The sequence below is a fragment of the Sminthopsis crassicaudata genome, chromosome 1 (assembly GCF_048593235.1).
Source record: "Sminthopsis crassicaudata isolate SCR6 chromosome 1, ASM4859323v1, whole genome shotgun sequence".
NCBI lineage: Eukaryota > Metazoa > Chordata > Mammalia > Dasyuromorphia > Dasyuridae > Sminthopsis > Sminthopsis crassicaudata.
Window position 1 is genome coordinate 287,549,335 of NC_133617.1, and position 20,937 is coordinate 287,570,271.

The following is a 20,937-nucleotide window of genomic DNA, read 5'->3' on the forward strand; positions in this document are numbered from 1 at the left end:
AGTCATTAGAGGTGCCAACTGGACAAGTCAGTGGCCAAAGATTAAGGCAGACACCTACATGTCTAGTGTAGAAGGATCAATAGCAGCTGAAGTTAGTGCTACCCCTTTGAGATGGATATTTGATGGTGAAACAGGAGTTTTTACTCCTTTTATAGTTGGAAAAATCCCTGACAATCTGTGCAGAAGAGACATTTTAGACAATTAGGATTAAAAATGAGTACTTTGGTGTTTTAGGCAGGGCTGCTATTGAAGGCCTGCCAACACTTTCACCTTTTGCTTTCCAATGAAAAACTGATACGCCAGTGTGGATAGAACAGTGGCCCTTAGGTATGATAAAAATTCAGTCCTTTTTTGATATGGTACAGAAGCAACTTGAAAAGGACCTTCTCTAAGTCCTGGGAATTCCCAAGTATTTGTTGTAAGAAAGAAATCTGGCAAATGGAGGATATTGACTGATTTAAAAAAGGTAAATGAACAGATTGAAACTATGAGAACTTTTCAAGGTGGACTTCCATTTCCTACTCAATTGCTAGAGAATGGCCTCTTTGGGTTATAGACATTTAGGATTGTTTCTATTCTATCCCTCCAGATAAGGAGCATATGAAAAGATTTGCATTTTAATTGCCCAGCATTAACTTAGCTGAGCCTTATAAAAGATATGAATGGAAAACAGCCCTACTATATGTCAATATATGTTGCTGCTGCTCTTACTCCAGTAAGAAAAGCATTTTCAAAAGTAATGTTATCACATTACATGGATGATATTTTGGTATGTGCACCTGAGGAACAAATATTAAAAGCATGTCTACAGGTGGAGCCAAGATATTGGAGAAGATGCACTTGAACTTCTAAGCTCCCCACTACCCTCAATACCAATTATGTAACACAAACTCAAAAATAATGCTGGACTGATGAAAATCACAAGGATTAAAGCACAATTTACAAGCCTAAGAGAATCTGGAATTTTTAATCAGAAAAGGTTGGTATGGAGGTGGAGCCAAGATGGTGGAGAAGATACACGCTAATTAGCAAGCTCCCTTCTTCCCTCAATACCAACAAGTTAAATCAGCCTCAAATATAATGCTGAACTGATAAAAACCACAAGGATTAGAAGCACAACTTACCAGCTGAAGAGAATCGGGAATTTCCACAGAAAAGGTCGGTTCCAAGGGGAGGAAAAAAAAAAAAAAAAAAAAAAAAAAAAAAAGATCAGCATAGACAGGTTTGGACTAAGAGCTAGCACACTGTGCCAAATGGGCTGGGGAGAACTCTGGGATCAGAGAAGCCACTGAGATAGAGGAATCTGGCACAGGCTGATAGATGTACTCTGCTTATAAAATAGCAGATCAGAAGAGAAATCAAGCTACTTTAAAATATAAAGTGAAATCCTAAAACCACCCCAATCCAGAAGTAACCTAATACCCATCTCGGCACAGCTATGCAGCTGCCTTCTGCTGACCAGGGCTTTTCCTTGGAGCAGTGAAGAACCTGAACATCGGGGGACATAGCCTGGGGCAGCCTCTAATACACATAGTGTGGGGCTCAGCCTGAGGTAGTGGAATTCTACCAGCAGTGAAAGTACCAGAAAAGTGGAACCTCCAAAGCAGGTACCTGGTTTATAGGCACTCACTTCCGGTTTGAATACAGGGGCTTTTGGCATCAGCTGCTAATATCCATGGCCCCATAGGAGGCTTTGGCTAGGGTTTGTGACGCTTTCACTCTTCAGCCTTAAACCTCAGGGCAGTTGCTAGGCCACAGAGCAGGGGTCCTTCACTGGGCATTATTCACAGCACAGCCATGCTAAACACCTCTGAGGCATTTCCAGGGAGGGGGGAGGGGAACTCTCAATCAGAGCTCTCTCTTAGCCCAGACAAAGGACAGCTGCATCCATCCTGTCTGGGAGGAAGCTGACAATTTTCTTACCCCAAGGGCACAACCCCTCCCCCCACAGAGTGTTAACAATGAGTAAGAAGCTGAAGAGAATGATTGAAACCTTCTATACAGAGAAAGAGGGGGTATCCAACCCTGAGGAAGTTAACAGCAGAGAGTCAGCAGACAACAGCCTTAAGGGGAATGATACCTGCCTTCCATCACATATCTCTTTCCTAGAAGAGACTATTAAAAAGTTAAGAGAGTTTGAAGAAAAATGGGGAAAGGAAAGAGAAGCTATGATAGAGAATAACAACGTCCTGAAATTTGAGTTGGAAAAAATAAATAATTCACAGGAGGTGCAGGGAAACAAAATTTGTGAATTAGAAAAGGTTAAAAAGTCACAGGAAAGTAGGATTTCTGAACTTGAAAAGATAAAAAATTCCCAAGAAAGTAGGATTTGTGATTGGAAAAAGAAAATAATTGACTTAAAAAAATTAGTGAAATGGCAAACAATTCAACAAATCAAAATAATTCATTTAAAAACTCAATTGGACATATACAAAAAGAACTTAAAAATGTGAATGAAGAAAATAACACATTAAAAATCAGGACTGAACAAATAGAAATGAATGATTTACTAAGAAACCAAGAATCAATCAAACAAAATAAAAAGAAAAAGAAAAAGAAAAAGAAAAAAAAAAAAAAAAAAGAAAAGAAAAGCTGGAGAATAATGTCAAATATTTACTGGGAAAAATCTATAGACCTGGAAAACAGATCTAGGAGAGATAATCTGAGGATCATTGGACTTCCCAAAAATTACGATGAAAAAAAGAGCCTAGATACTATTTTACAGGAAATCATAAAAAAGAACAGATCAGAGATAATAGAAACAGAAGGGAAAATAGGCATTGAAAGAATTCATTGAGACTTCCAGCCAGGATGGCAGCATAGAGCTAGACAGCTGCTTGAGCTCCGTGTTTTCTCTCAGGACTTACTTTATGACAAGCCTCAGAGTTAATGGATGACTGGAAAAGAAACCCACAAATAATCACCAACAGGAGACATCCTTGAATTTCACCAGAGAAGGTCTGTGTTTGCTTGGGGGAGCATCGAACAGACTGGGCACAGACTGAGTGCAGGCAGCCAGAATGAGACAGGCACCTCACACAACCCAGACCAGAGGGGGGAGGGGTACTATCTCTTCCATTTCTGCCAAAATATTTTTACCCCAGGATGGATACTCCATCTTGGCAGCAAGCCAGGTGCAGCAGAGAAAGTGTAAACACTGGAGGCGAAGAATAAAACCCCAGAAAGCCAGCATCTCTCAGAATCCGGCCAACCCCACCCCCACCCAGAGTGACTCAGCACGTACTCAGAGCCGCAGAGCACAGAGGCAGCACAGCCATCTCTGTCCTGTTAATGGCTCACTGCTTCCCTCTTCCCCAGTCTGTAGATTAAGCTCATTAACACCATCCAGCCCCATCAACCCCCAAAACAGACCAATTGTTTCTCTTGTCAATTTGTTTATTTGAGTCCTGCTCTGACAAAATAAACAAAAAATTCAAAAGGGCTCTAACCATTGATAGGTTCTGTATGGAGAGAGAACAGACTTCAAATACTGAGCAGAGTAAAAGCAAATTGTCTCCAGAGGAATCCCCTAAGGGGGATATCAATGGCTCCTCAAAACATAAGACTCTAATAGAGGAAATCAAAAAGGCTCTGACAAGAGAGCTAGAAGAGAAGTGCGAAAAGGAAAGGGAATCTTGGCAAAAGAGCCTGGAGAAGTCATCCCACACATTTAAAGACAGAGTGGATTAAAAAAAAATCATTGAGAAACAAAATTAGTAAGCTGGAAAAAGAAAACAACTCCCTAAAAAATAAAGTGGATGAAAAGGGAAAAAAAATCCCTAGAAGAAAAAAACTCACTTAAAAAGACAATTGGACAATTACAAAAAGATATTGAAAAAGTGAGTGAAGATAATACATCATTGAAAATTAGACTCGAACAAGTAGACATGAATGACTCAGGGAGAAACCAAGAAGTAGTCAAGCAAAACCATAAAAATGAAAAAATTGAAAAGAATGTCAAGTACCTTATTGGAAAGACAACACACCTGGAAAACAGATCCAGGAGAGACAATTTGAGAATAATCAGACTCCCTGAAAAATGTAAGGAAAAAAAGAGCCTGGACACTATTATCCAGGAAATTATCAAAGAACTACCCAGACATTTGGAAACAGATTGTAAAATAGAAATTGAAAAAATTCATCCATCACCTACTGAAAGGGACCCTAAAATCAAAATGCCAAGAAATATATTGGCCAAGTTCAAGAACCATCAGACAAAGGAAAAAATACTGGAAGCTGCTAGAAAAAAGCAATACAGATATGGAGGAGCCAGAATAAGGATAACCCAGGATCTAGCAGTGTCCACATTAAAATAACAAAGGGCCTGGAACATGATGTTCCGAAAAGGCTAAGGAACTTGGTATGCAGCCAAGAATAACTTACCCAGCAAAAATGAGCATTGTTCTCCAGGGAACAAGATGGACATTTAAAGAAATAAATGAATTCCATCTATTCTTGATGAAAAAAAACTAGACCTATAAAAATGCTTCATCTTCAAATATAGAACTCAAGAGATTTCTAAAAAGCTAAAAAGAAAGCTTGATAACTATGTTTCTGCCATAAAGATATGTAAAGAACACATGTATAATTTGTCCTAGAAACTAGAGGTGTAAAGGAAATTATATCATAAAAAAATGTGAATGGGGTAAACTCCCGCATAAAGAGGAAGCAGTTAGCAGACAGGATTAAAAGTTATAATCCTACTATATGTTGTTTACAGGAAACACACTTGAAAAGGGTGATACTTTCAAACTAAAAGTAAAAGGGTGGAGCAGAATCTACTATAATTAATAACTTCACCCAAGAAAATGACAATAATGAGACATCATACCAAAATGTGTGGGATATAGCCAAAGCAGTAATAAGGGGAAGTTTCATATCTCTAGAGGCCTACTTGCATAAAACAGAGAAAGAGGTCAATGAATTGGACTTACAACTAAAATTGCTAGAAAAGGAACAAATTAAAAACCCCAGACAAACATGAAACTTGAAATTCTAAAAGTAAACGGTGAGATTAATAAAATTGAAAGTAAAAACAACAACAACAACAACAACAACAACAACAACAACAAAAAACTATTGAATTAATTAAAAAAAAACCTAAGAGTTGATTGTATGAAAAAACTAAAATAATAAACAAACTCTTAGTAAATCTGATTTAAAAAATGAAAGAGAAAAAGCAAATTGTTAGTCTTGAAAATGAAAAGGAGAGCTCACCACTAATGAAGAGGAAATTAGAACAATAGTTTGGAGCTACTTTGCTCAACTTTATGCCAATAAATTAGATAATTAAATGAAATGGAAGAATACCTTTGAAAATATAGCTTGCCCAGATTAAACTTGCCCAGATTAATAGAAGAAGTATGTAGTCTAAATAGTGCCACTTCAGAAAAAGAAATAGAACAAGCTATTAATCAACTCCCCAAGAAAAATCCCTAGGACCAGATGAATTTACATGTGAATTCTTCCAAACATTTAAAGAACAATTAGCCCCAATGTTATATAAAGTATTTGAAAAAAATAAGGGATGAAGGAGTCCTACCAAACTCCTTTTATGACACAGATATGGTACTGATACCTAAACCATGTAGATCGGAAACTGAGAAAGAAAACTATAGACCAATTTCCTTAATGAATGTTGATGCTAAAATCTTAATTAAGATATTAACAAAATGATTTCAGAAAATCATCCCCAGGATAATACATTATGATCAAGTAGGATTTATACTAGGAATGCAGGAATGTTTAATATTAGGAAAACTATTATTATTATTGACCATATTAATAATCAAATTAACAATAAACATATGATCATCTCAATAGATGCAGAAAAAGCATTTTATAAAATACAACACTCATTCCTACTAAAAACAATTGAGAGTATAGGAATACATGGACTATTCCTTAAAAGAATCAGGAGCATATATTTATGACCATCAGTAAACATCATATGTAATGGCGATAAACAGGATCCTTTCCCTGTAAGGTCAGGAGTGAAACAAGGTTGCCCATTATTACCATTACTATTCAATAGTACTACAAATGCTAGCCTCGGCAATAAGAGCTGAGAAAGAACTTAAAGGAATTAGAGTAGGTAATGAGGAAATAATACTATCATTCTTTGCAGATGATATGATGGTATACTTAGAGAACCCCAGAGATTCTAATAAAAAGTTATTTGAAATAATTCACAACTTTAGCAAAGTTGCTGAATACAAAATAATCAACATAAATCCTCAGCATTTTTTATGCATCAACAACAAAATGCAAAAACATTCAAAATAAATGATGAGAGTATAAAATATTTGGAATCCATCTACCAAAGAAAAGTCAGGAATTATATGAGCAAAATTACAAAACACTTGCCACAAAAATAAAGTCAGATTTAAATAATTGAAAAGATATTAAGTCCTGTTAGAAAGGCTGAGTGAATATAATAATGATGACAATACTCCTTAAACTTATCTATTTATTTAGTGCTATACCAGTCAGACTCCCAAGAAACTATTTTAATGGCCTAGAAAAAATAACAACAAAATTCATATGGAAGGACAAAATTTTGCAAATATCAAGGGAATTAATGGGAAAAAATATCATATGAAGACGGCCTACCTCTACCTGATCTAAAGCTATATTATAAAGCAGCAGTCACCAAACAATTTGGTATTGGCTAAGAAATAGACTAGTTAATCAGTGGAACAGGTTAAGTACACAGGACAAAATAGGGTACAACTATAGCAATCTAGTATTTGACAAACCCAAAGATACCAACTTTTGGGATAAGAATTCATTATTTGAAAAAAAAAAACTGTTGGATAAACTGGAAATTATTATGGCAGAAATTAGATATGGACCCATACTTAACATCATACACCAAGATAAGATCAAGATGCGTCCATGAGTTAGGCATAAAGAATGAGATCATAAATACATTAGAGGAACATAGGATAGTTTACCTCTCAGACTAGTGGAGGAGGAAGAAATTTATGACCAAAGGAGAACTAGAGACCATTATTGATCACAAAATGGAAGATTTTAATTACACCAAATGAAAAAGCTTTTGTACAAACAAAACTAATGCAAACAAGATTAGAAGGGAAATAACAAATTGGGACAATATTTTTATAGTTAAATGTTCTGATAAAGGCCTCATTTCCAAACTTTATAGAGAACTGACTCTAATTTATAAGAAATCAAATAATTCTCCAATTGATAAATGGTCAAAGGATATGAACAGACTATTTTCAGATGATGAAATTGAAACTATATCCACTCATATGAAAGAGTATTCTAAATCACTATTGATAAGAGAAATGTAAATTAAGACCACTCTGAAATACCACTACCTACCTGTCAGATTGGCTAAGATGACAGGAAACAATAATGATGTATGTTGGAGGGGATGTGGGAAAACTGGGACACTCATGCATTGTTGGTGGAGTTGTGAAAAGATCCAGCCATTCCAGAAAGCCATTTGGAACTATGCCCAAAAAGTTCCCAAACTCTGCATACCCTTTGATGCAGCAGTGCTGCTCCTGGGCTTATATCCCAAAGAAATACTAAAGAAGGGAAAGGGACCTCTATGTGCCAAAATGTTTGTGGCAGCCCTTTCTGTAGTGGCTAGAAACTGGAAAATGAATGGATGCGCATCAGTTGGAGAATGGTTGGGTAAATTATGGTATATGAATGTTATGGAATATTATTGCTCTGCAAGAAATGACCAGCAGGATTATTAGAGAGAGGTTTGGAGAGGGTTACATGAATTGATGCTCAGTGAAATGAGCAGAACCAAGAGATAACTATACACTTCAACAATGATAATGTATGAAGACGTATTCTGATTGAAGTAGATATCTTCAACATAAAGAAGATCCAATTCACTTCCAGTTTATCAATGATGGACTGAAATAGCTACACATGGAGAAGGAACACTTGGAATTGAGTTTAAAATGTTTGCACTATTGTATTTCAACATAGGTTATACCTTTGAAATCCAATTTTTACTGGGCAACAAGAAATTTGGTTTTACACACATATATTGTAGTAAGGATATACTGTAACACATTTAATATGTATGGGATTGCCTGTCATCTAGGGGAAGGAGTAGAGGGAGGGAGGGGAAATTTGGAAAAGTGAATACAAGGGATAATCTTGTAAAAAAATTACTCATGCATATGTACTGTGAAAAAAAATTATGATTATAAAATCAATTAAAAAAAGAAGAAGCATGTCTACAAAAGACCCATGGAAATACTAAGGAACTACAAATTGTACATAACTCTAGAAAAAAATTCAAAGACATGCTCCTGTTCAATAATTAGGAGATGAAGTATAACCTAAGGTGCTTACATAACAAAAAGTTTCCTTAAGAACAGAGAAGCCAAACACTATAAATGACTTTCAGAAATTGATAGGAGATATCCAAATCATGCATCCAGTGTTAGGCTTGATTACCTGTCAATTGCAATCATTATATGACATTTTAAGGGGAGCCTGTGTTTTAAACTTACCATGCCAGCTTACAAAAGCAGCTCAAAAGGCTTTAAGAGAAGTTGAACTGGCTTTATCCAATGTGGTTGAAAGAGTTTCTCAAAAATCCTTGGAAATATCAGTTTTTGCTAATGGGGCAATCACAAATCACATCTAGGGGGCATAGCAGGGGGCAGACACTAATCTGTGCTGTGGGGGGCCTGGCCTGGGGCAAGAGAACTTCTGCAGAGACTGTGCTCTCCTGGGAAAACATACTTATGGTGCTGTGGGGTTAGCTGGGCTAATACCTTTAGCATGAAGGCTTTAGCCTGGCAGAGTGACACTTTCGCTTCTCAGCCTCTAACTCCAGGGCAGTCGCTAATTCGAAGAGCAGGGCTCTTCACTGGGCTCTTCTGCAGCTTGGCTGTGATACCTAGACTGAGTCACTTGGGGGGGGATTTTCCCAGAGTACTCCCACACCTCCGTGCTCTTTGCAGAAAATTCACAGGACAGCTACAGTCCATATACCTATCCCTACTCTGCAGAGGAAGCTGGTTACCTCCTTGATATGAAGGCAGACCCTAAAGGCTTTAAAAAGAAAATTAGTAAAAAAATCAAAAGGACAATTCATAGCTTCTATACAGAATGAGAGCAGGTTTTCTACCATGAGGAAACTAATAACAGACATTCTCCAGAGAGTACCTCAAAGAGGGATGTAACCTGGTTCCCATCACATGAGACTCTCCTAGAAGAAACTATAAAAAAATTTAAAGAGAGCTAGAAGAAAAATGGGGAAAGGGAAGAGAAGCTATGCAAGAGAGAAACAACTTCCTGGATTTTAATTGGAAAAGGTAAAGGACTCCCAGGAAGTGCAGGGAAACAGAAGTCGTGAATTGGAAACGGTAAAGAACTCCCAGGAAAGTAGTATTTGTGAATTGGAAAAAATAAAGAACTCCCAAGAAAGTAGGATTTGTGAATTGGAAAAAAAATATAACTCAGTTAAAAAAAAATTAGTGAAATGGAAAAAAAAAATTCCATAGAGAAAAAAAAAAAAAAACTCATTTAAAAACTCAATTGTACATATACAAAAAGAAGTTTAAAAAAGCTAATGAAGAAAAGAATTCATTAAAAATAATAACTGAACAAATAGAAATGAATGACTCATTGAGACATCAAGAATCACTCAAGCAAAACAAAAAAAAAAAATAAAAAATTAGAAAAAAAATGTTAAATATCTACTTGGAAAACCATCAGACCTAGAAAATAGATCTAGGAGAGATAATCTGAGGATTATTGGACTTCCTAAAAATTATGATGAAAACAAGAGTCTAGATACTATTTTATAGGAAATTATTAAAAATAACTCCCTTGATGTATTAGAATAAGAAAATAAAATAGACACTGAAAGAATTTATCGAAAAGAAATCAAATGAAGTTGGCCTAGCTGTACCAGATCTAAAATTATATTATATAGCAGCGGTTACCAAAACCATTTAGTATTGGCTAAGATATAGACTAGTTGTCCAAAGGACAAAATAATCAATAACTTTAATAATCCAGTGTTTGACAATCCTAAAGACCCCAGCTTTTGGGATAAGAACTCACTGTGTGATAAAAATTGCTGGGAAAATAGAAAATTGGCATGGAATAAACTAGACATTGACCCACACTTAACACTGTATGTACTCCAAGGTAAGGTCAAAATGGGTTCATGATCTAGGCAAAAGAATGAGATTATAAATAAATTAGAAGAATATAGGATAGTTTACCTCTGAGACCTGTGGAAGAGGAAGGAATTTATGACCAACAAAGAATGAGAGATCATTATTGATCACAAAATAAAAATTTTGATTATATCAAAATGAAAAGTTTTTGTACAAACACAACTCATGCAGACAAGATTAGAAGGGAAACAATAAGCTGGGAAACCTTTTTTTTTTTTATACTAAAAGGTTCTGGTAAAGACCTCATCTCCAAAATATAAAGAGAATTGACTTTAATTTATAAGAAATCAAGCCATTCTCCAATTAATAAATGGTCAAAGGATATGAACAGACAATTCTCAGATGAAGAAATTGAAACTATGTCTAACCATATGAAAAGATGCTCCAAGTCATTATTAATTAGAGATACTACTACACACCTGTCAAATTGGCTAGAATGACAGGGAAAGATAATTCGGAATGTTCAAGGGTATGTGGAAAACTGGGACACTGATACATTGTAGGTCTAATTATGAATACATCCACCCATTCTGGAGAACAATTTAGAACTATGCTCAAAAAGTTATCAAACTGTGCATCCCCTTTGATCCAGCAGTGTTACTACTGGGCTTATATCCCAAAGAGATTTTAAAGAAGGGAAAGAGACCTATATTTGCAAGAATGTTTGTGGCAGCCCTCTTTGTAGTGGCCAGAAACTGGCAACTGAGTGGATGCCCATCAATTGGAGAATGGATGAATAAATTGTGTATATGAGTGTTATGGAATATTATTGTTCTGTAAAAAATGACCAGCTAGATGATTTCAGAAAGGCCTGGAGTGGCATGCATGAACTGATGCTCAGTGAAATGAACAGGACCAGGAGATCATTATATACTTCAAAAACAATTTTATATGATGAACAATTCTGATGGACTTGTCCCTCTTCAACAATGAGATGAACCAAATAAGTTTCAATAGAGCAGTAAAGAATTTAACAAGCTAAATCCAGAGAAAGAATTCTGGGCAATGACTATGAACCACTACATAGAATTCCTAATCCCTCTATTTTTGTCAGCTGCATTTTTTATTTCCTTCACAGTTTAATTGTACAATATTTCAAAGTCCAATTCTTTTTGTATAGCAAAATAACTGTTTGTACATGTATACATATATTGTTTTTAACTTATACTTTAATATATTTAACATGTATTGGCCAACCTGCTGTCTAGGAGAGACTGTGGGGGGAAGGCTGGGAAAAGTTGGAACGAAAGGTTTTGCAACTGTTAATGTTGAAAATTACTCATGCATATATCTTGTAAATAAAAAGTTATAATAAAAAATTAAATGTTTAACGATTTGTAAGTGGCTCATTTTCGTCCCATCATTCAAAACATGCTTTGGGATTGTACCTTGTCTTTCTCTCTTCCTTCTTTTAGGACAATGACTCATTGTTCTTTGTTAAGAATTCCAAAGGAGAGAATGTGTTTTTGGAAAGAGGCTTCATTTTCAGTATAACAATATCCAATTCTGGTGATGTGAGAAATATATTGATATTCCTCCTTCCCCCCAATTACCAATATTATAAAGCAGATGTATTAATGGAAATATTTGGTTTTCTTTATTTTATATGAACATACTAAATCATTATGCCATGTCTACACTTTTACAAATGTAATGAATGGATACGATAAACAAATAAAAAAAGCAAACCCAGTTAGAAAAGAAAGAATTAGATAAATTATACCAGTAGTTAAAAATAATCCATATCATTAAAATTATCTAAGGATCCCAAAGCCATGACTTAGTTGACATTCAATACCTTTTCCACATAATAATATGTGCCAAAATGTCTATGACCTTTAAAATATTGGTGAATTTAGCTTGCTTCTTTTTTTAGGGAAGTGGTTAGAATAAATAACCATCTGACTTAACAAGCCATAAATTACAAAAAAGCTATGTTATATGATAATTTTCAGTTTGGAAAACCCTTTAGGTGCTCTCTAATTCAACCCTTACCTGCATAGAAATTCCTTCTGTAGCATTCCCATCCAGTCACTACTAATGGCCATTCTGCTTCTGTCATAATATACATAGTAACTGTGACAGAGGCAACTCACTTTATCTTGAGAGATTGCCTATTTGAATTTTGGAGATCTCTTAACTGTTAAAAAGTGTTTGCCTGTAGAGAAATGAAGTCTTCTTTGAATTTTCTGTTACAACCTATCTGCTTAAAACAGGGAGAACAAATGCAATATTTATTCCACACATTAGTTCTACAGATATCTAAAGACAACTTTCATATCCTTCCCTAAGTTTTCTCTTGTCCAAGCCAAATAATGCTTAATGAAAAGATATATAGTAATTTAGGTGGGTTGGTTTAAAGAAGGAAAACAGAAAATAGAAAATGGTATTTGAAATTATCCATAATTTATTAGGAAAAATGGAAACATATAGAAAATACAAGAACCAAGCAACTGTAAATATAATTTCATAGTCTACTTTTCCATAGGAAATTTTTTAGAATTTCCTGATTTTTGTTGGTGCAATTCAGAATTATTGTTGCATGAAAAGATAAGTACTTTATATAATTTATAATAAAAGAGGTATAAAGTTTTAACACCAATAGTACAAATAAAGGATATGAAACATGTTGCATATCCAGTCCTGAAATATCTTAAAAAACTAAGTATCATGTGTGTATGTATGTGTGTTTACAGAGATAATTCATACTCATAACAATGAGTTTAGTTGTCATAGAGATACAGAGGATTGGGAAAAAATTGTTGTCCATCAATTGGAAAAATAGTTCAGCAAATTGTGGTATATGAATAATGATATTTAATTCTGGCATAAAGATGAAGAATGTGATGAATTTAGAGAAGTATAAAAATACATATATGGCTTGTTAAAACTAGGAGACATTAATTGGATGTCATGACAATAATTTTAGCTAAACAATACTGAAAGATTTCAGAGCTCTAAACAAAGCAAGGAACAATTATGTTTTCAAAAGGCTGATAATAAAAGATTCTTTTCATTCCTTGCCAAAAAAAGAAGTGATGGACAATGTAGTAGTTCACAACAATTTGGTCTCAGGACTTCTTTATACTCTTTAAAATTGAGGCTAATCTTCGAAAGAGTTTTTGTAAGCATGAGTTATATCTATTGACATTTAAAATCATATTGTATATAACATATATATGTGTGGGTATATCTGTGTTATATACATGTGTGCGTACATTTGTGTGCATGTGTGTGTGTGTGTGTAAGAAAGAGAGAGAGAGAGAGAGAGAGAGAGAGAGAAAGAGAGAGAGAGAGAGAGAGAGAGAGAGAGAGAGAGAGAGAGAAAATAAAGGATTGCTTCTACCTGGGCAGTGAGGATGGGAATGAAGCAATTTGGCTTTTATTCTCGGCAATGCTACAAAGTAGTATCATGATCTTGGGCTAATCACTTCACTTACTATTTTCTTAATTGCTTAATCTTTTTTTTTTCCCAATTTTAAAACATTTTTATTTTTTTAATTAATATTATAATTATAACTTTTTTTGACAGTACATATGCATAGGAAATTTTTTTACATTATCCCTTGTACTCCCTTCTGTTCCGAATTGTTTCCTTCCTTACCTCCACCCCTTCCCCTAGATGGCCAGCATTCCCATACATATTAAATATCTTATAGTATATCCTAGGTACAATATATATGTGCAGAACCAAATTTGTTGTTGTTGTTGTTGCAAAGGAAGAATTGTATTCGGAAGGTAAAATAATCTGGGAAGAAAAACAAAAAAAAAAAATGCTCATAGTTTACACTCATTTTCCAGTGTTACTTTTCTGGGTGTAGCTGATTCTGTCCATAATTGATCAATTGTAATTGGATTATCTCTTCTCTATGTTGAAGATATCCACTTCCATCAGAATACATCCTTATACAGTATCATTGTTGAAGTGAATAATGATCTTCTATTTCTGCTCATTTCACTCAGCATCAGTTGATGTAAGTCTCTCCAAGCCTCTCTGTATTCATCCTGTTGGTCCTTTCTTAGAGAACAATAATATTACACAACAATCATGTACCATAATTTACCCAAACATTCTCCAATTGATGGACATCCATTCATTTTCCAGTTTCTAGCCACTACAAAAAGGGCCGCCACAAACATTTTGGCACATACAGGTCCCTTTCCCTTCATTAGTATTTCCTTGGGATATAAGCCCAGTAGTAGCACTGCTGGGTCAAAGGGTATGCAGTGTTTGATAACTTTTTGGGCATAATTACAGATTACTCTCCAGAATGGTTGGATTATTTTACAACTCCACCAACAATGCATCAGTGTCCCAGTTTTCCCACAGCCCCTCCAACATTCACATTTGTTCCTGTCATCTTAGCTAATCTGACAGGTGTGTAATGATATCTCAGAGTTGTCTTAATTTGCATTTCTCTGATTAATAGTGATTTGGAACACTCTTTCATATGAGTGGAAATAGTTTTAATTTCATGATCTGAAAATTGTTCATATCCTTTGACCATTTACCAATTGTAGAATGGCTTGGATTCTTATAAATCAAAGTCAATTCTCTGTATATTTTGGAGATGAGGCCTTTATCAAAACCTTTAATTGTAAAGATGTTTTCCCAATTTGTTACTTCCCTTCTAATCTTGTTTGCATTAGTTGTGTTTGTGCAAAAGCTTTTTAATTTGATGTAATCAAAATTTTCTATTTTGTGATCAATAATTATCTCTAGTTCTCCTTGGGACAAAAATTCCTTTCTCCTCCACAACTCTGAGAGGTAAAATATCCTATGATCCTCTAATTTATTTATGATCTCATTCTTTATGCCTAAATCTTGGACCCATTTTGATCTTATCTCAGTATGTGGTGTTAAATGTGGGCCAATGCCTAGTTTCTGCCATAATAATTTCCAGTTTTCCCAGCAGTTTTTCTCAAATAATGAATTATTATCCCAAAATTTGGGATCTTTGGGTTTGTCAAACACTAGATTGCTATTTTTATTCACTATCTTGCCCTGTGAACCTAACCTATTCCAATGATCGACTAGTCTATTTCTTAGCCATACCAAATGGTTTTGGTGACTGCTGCTTTATAATATAGTTCTAGATTAGGTAGCGCTGGGTCTCCTTCATTTGATTTTTTTTTCCATTACTTCCCTTGAAATTCTTGACCTTTTCTTCTTCTATATGAATTTTGTTGTTATTTTTTCTAGGTCATTAAAATAGTTTCTTGGGAGTCTGACTGGTATAGCACTAAATAAATAGATTAGTTTAGGGAGTATTGTCATCTTGATTATATTCTCTTGGGATATCCAAGAGCACTTAATGTCTTTCCAATTATTAAAATCTGACTTTATTTTCGTGGCAAGTGTTTTGTAATTTTGTTCATATAATTCCTAACTTTCCTTTGGTAGATAGATTCCCAAATATTTTATACTATTGACAGTTATTTTGAATAGAATTTCTCTTTGTATCTCTTGCTGTTGGATTGTGTTGTTAATGTATAAAAATGCTGAGGATTTACATGGATTTATTTTATGTCCTGCAATTTTGGTAAAGTTCTGAATTATTTCTAATAGCTATTTAGCAGAGTCTTTGGGGTTCTCTAAAGATACCATCATGTTATCTGCAAAGAGTGATAGTTTGATTTCCTCATTACCTACTCTAATTCCTTTAATCTCTTTCTTGGCTCTTACTGCCGAGGCTACCGTTTCTAGTACTATATTTAATAGTAATAGTGATATTGGGCAACCTTGTTTCATTCCTGATCTTACAGAGAAAGGTTCTAGTTTATCACCATTATATATGATGTTTACTGAAGGTTTTAAATATATGCTCGTGATTATTTTAAGGAATAGTCCTTTTATTCCTATACTCTCAAGTGTTTTTAGTGGGAATGGATATTTGATTTCATCAAATGCTTTTTCTGCATCTATTGAGATGATCATATGTTTTTTGTTAATTTGGTTATTAGTATAGTCGATTATGGTAATAGTTTTCCTAATATTGAACCAGCCCTACATTCCTGGTATAAATACCACTTGGTCATAGTGTATTATCCTGGGGATGATTTTCTGTAGTCTTTTTGCTAATATTTTATCTAAGATTTTAGCATCAATATTCATCAGGGAGATAGGTCATTAATTTTCTTTCTCAGTTTTCAGCCTACCTATTTTAGGTATTAGTACTATCTCTATGTCATAAAAGGAATTTGGTAGGACTACTTCAATCCCTATTTTTTCAAATAGTTTATATAGCATTGGAGTTAGTTGTTCTTTAAATGTTTGGTAGAATTCACATGTAAATCCATTTGGTCCTGGGGGATTTTTCTTAGGGAATTTGTTAATAGCTTGTTCTATTTCTTTTTCTGAAATGGGACTATTTAGACTATTTACTTCTTCCTCTGTTAATCTGGGCAAGCTATATTTTTGAAGGTATTCTTCCATTTCATTTAAGTTTTCGAATTGATTGGCATAAAGTTGAACAAAGTAGCTCCTAACTGTTGTTCTAATTTCCTCTTCATTAATGGTGAGTTCTCCCTTTTCATTTTCAAGACTAACAATTTGCTTTTCTTCTTTCCTTTTTTAAATCAGATTTACTAAGGGTTGGTCTATTTTGTTGGTTTTTTCATAGAACCAACTCTTAGTTTTATTAATTAATTCAATTGGGTTTTTTTTGTTTGTTTGTTTTGTTTTTTGCTTTTTACGTTCAACTTTATTAATCTCACCATTTATTTTTAGAATTTGAAGTTTCATGTTTGTCTGGGGGTTTTTAATTTGTTCCTTTTGTAGTAAATTTAGTTCTAATCCCAATTTGTTGACCCTCTCTTTCTCTATTTTACACAAGTAAGCCTCTAGATATATAAAACTTCCCCTTATTACTGCTTTCAATGTATTACACACATTTTGGTATGCTCTCTCATTATTGTCATTTTCTTTGATGAAATTATTAATTATGTCTATTATTTGCTGTTTTACCCAATCATTCTTTCATATATGATTATTTAGTTTCCAATTATTTCCTGGTGTGTTTTCCCCTGGCTTTTTATTAAGTGTAATTTTAATTGCATTGTGGTCTGAAAAGGATGCATTTACTATTTCTGCCTTACTGCATTTGATTTTGAGGTTTTTAATGTCCTAGTATATGATCAATTTTTGTATAGATTCCATGAACTGCTGATAAGAAAGTGTACTACTTTCTGTCTCCATTTAGCTTTCACCAAAGATCTATCATATCAGACTTTTCTAGTATTCTATTTACCTCTTTGACTTCTTTCTTATTTATTTTGTTGTTTTATTTATCTAATTCTGAGAGTGCAAGGTTGAGATCTCCCACTATTATATTTTTCCTGTGTATTTCTTTTTGCAGCTCTCTTAATTTCTTTTTTAAGAATTTAGATGCTGCCCCATTTAGTGTGTTTATGTTCAATATCTATATTGCTTCATTATCTATGCTTCCCTTTAGCAGGATATAATGCCCTTCCTTATCTCTTTTAATTTGATCAATTTTTGTTTTTGCTTGATCTGAGATGAGGATGGCTACACCTGATTTTTTGGCTTCACCTTAAGCATAGTAGATTCTCCTCCACCTTTTTACTTTTATTCTAAAAGTATCACCCTGCTTCAGGTGTGTTTTCTGTAAACAACATATAGTAGAATTCTGGCTTTTAATCCAGTCTGCTAATTGCTTCCCCTTCTTGATGGAGTTTACCCCATTCACATTTATGGTTAGAATGACTAATTCTATTTCTTGCCATTCTGTTAACCCCTGATTATGCTTTTCTTCTTTTCTTCCCTCTTACCCCCCTACCCAATATTAAACTTGTGAACACCACTTGCTTTTCACAGCCCTCACTTTTTAGTATCCCTCCCCCACCTTAAAGTTCCTCCCCCATTTTACCCCTTTTCCTCAGAACTTCTGTATTGCCTTCCCCTTAGCTTACTTCTTCCCTCTCACTTTTCAATGAAGTGGAAGAAGATTCGCCATAAATCGAACATGTCTATTGATACACACTATGTTCATCTCCCTCCTTTCTTTCTCTCAGATATAATAGGTTACCTTTGCCTCTTCATGAGATGTAGTACCACCACTTTACCCTTTGTTATGATATAATTTCCTTTCCACCTCTAGTTTCTAGGACAAATTATACATGTTTTATTTACATATCTTTATGGCAGAAATATAGTTCTCAATATTTCTTTTTACCTTTTTAGCAATCTCTTGAGTTCTGTATTTGAAGATAAAACATTTTGTGTAGGTCTGGTTTTTTCATCAAGAACAGAAGCAATTCATTTATTTCATTAAATGTCCATCTTCCTCCCTGGAAAAGAATGTTCATTTTTGCTGGGTAAGTTATTCTTGGCTGCATATCAAGTTCCTTAGCCTTTTGGAATATCATATTCCAGGCTCTTCGTTCTTTTAATGTGAAAGCTGCTAGATCCTGGGTTATCCTTATCGTGGCTTCTCCATATCTGAATTGCTTTTTTCTAGCAGCTTCCAGTATTTTTTCCTTTGTCTGATGGTTCTTGAACTTGGCCACTATATTTCTTGGCATTTTGATTTTAGGGTCCCTTTCAGTAGGTTATTGATGGATTTTTCAATGTTTATTTTACCCTCTGTTTCTAAAACGTCTGGGCAGTTCTCTTTGATAATTTCCTGGAAAATAGTGTCCAGGCTTTTTTTTTCCTCATATTTTTTCTGGGAGTCCAATTACTCTCAAATTGTCTGTCCTGGATCTGTTTTCCAGGTCTGTTGTCTTTCCAATAAGGTACTTGACATTCTTTTCAATTGTTTCATTTTTTGGTTTTGCTTGACTACTTCTTGGTTTCTCCTTGAGTCATTCATTTCTATTTGTTTGAATCTAATTTTCAATGATGTATTTTTTTCACTCACTTTTTTTATATCTCTTTATAATTGTCCAATTAAGTTTTTTTTTTTTCCATTTCATCTATTTTATTTTATAGAGAGCTGTTTTCTTTTTCCAGCTCACTAATCCTGTTTTCCTTGGAGTTGTTTACCTTTTCTAATTCATTAATTTTATTTCTCAATGATTTGATTTCTTTATCCACTCTGTCTTTAAATGCGTGGAATGACTTCTCCAGGCTCTCTTGCCAAGCTTCCCTTTCCTTTTCCCATTTCTCTTCTACCTCTCTTGTGAGAGCCTTTTTGATTTACTCTGTGAGATTCTTTTGTATTGAGGAGTTGATCATATCCCCTTTAGGGGATTCCTCTGGAAACAATCTGCTTTTAGTCTCCTCAGTATTTGAAGTCTGCTCTCTCTGTACAGAAGCTGTCAATGGTTAGAGCCATTTTAAATTTTTTGTTTATTTTGTCAGAGTGGGAATCAAAGAAAAGAAATTGACAAGAGAAACAATTGGTCTGTTTTTTTCTGGGGGGATGGGATTGGATTATGTTACCATGCTTCCTCTATAGACTGCGGGAGAAAGCAGCAAGGCACTAATAGGGCAGAGATGGCTGTGCTGCATCTGAGATCTGAGGCTCTAAGAAAGTGCTGAGTCACTCTGGATTGAGGGTGGGGTGGGGTGGCTGGGTCCCAAGAGATGCTAGCTTTCTGGGGTTTTATTCTTTACCTCTGGTGTTTATACCTTCTCTACTGCTCCTGGCTTGCTGCCAAGATGGAACACCCACACTGTGATAAAAGTCTTTTCGAAGAAACATGAGAGATCACACCCCTCTCCCTTCTGGTCTGAGCTGTGTGAGCTGCCTGTTTCGCTCTTGCTTCCTGCCCTCAGTCTGTGCCCAGTCTGTTTAACCCTCCCCCAAGCAAACACAGACCTTCTCTGGTGAATTTCAATGATTTCTTCTTTTGGGGATTATTTGTGGGTTTCTTTTCTGGTCAAGCATCAATTCTGAGGCTTGTCATGAAGTAAGTCCTGAGAGAAAATGTGGAGCTCAAGCAGCTGTCGGCCTCTATGCCGCCATCTTGGCTGGAAGTCAACTGCCTAATCTTTAAAAGGGAAATGATAATATCTATCCTACATAGTGATGTTTTGAGGATAAGATTAGATAGATAGAAAAATATATATAAATATTCAAACACATATATAAATATAACATCTATAATATGACAGAGTAGTTTGGTAAACTTCAAGCTTTCCAGATTTTCCCTGCAAACAGAAAAAAAAAATGTTCTTCAGGTCAAACATCTACTGGTGAAAAATCAAGATGATTTGGGACAAAACTGGGGTCCTTCAGATATAACAGGAGAAGACCTGGCCCCTGGGCCAGGGAGTAACAGTGTGAAGTGCAAACACCACCTATTAGATCAGTTAGATAAAGCCAAGTAGAGATCCAGGAGATAGCTGGATGTGGCTGGACCCTCTCCATGAACCACAGACACTTTTACCTCCTAGATTGTTTGTAGAATTGGGGTCTGAGTAGGGGTGAACCTCAGCTGATTAGGAACACTAGGCCTAGCTATTGAGAGGAGACTCTGGGAGAGAAGGGCCCAGAACATCTGTCATTGCAGAGGCAGTGAGGCAGGGACACTACTGATTTCTGAAACTTGGTGGAGAATGGAGCTCTTGGTTTTGGATTCCAGGTTAACAAACAAATAAAAATAATCCAAGAAAAATAAGAAGATTATAAAAAAAGAAAAAAGTTAACCGATTAGAAAAGGAGATATAGAGTTTCAAAAATAAATCTTACTCTTTGAAAATTACATTTGGGCAAAGAGAAGCAAGTGAAACTATCAGTGACCAAGAAATAACAAAACAGATTCTAAAGAATGAAAA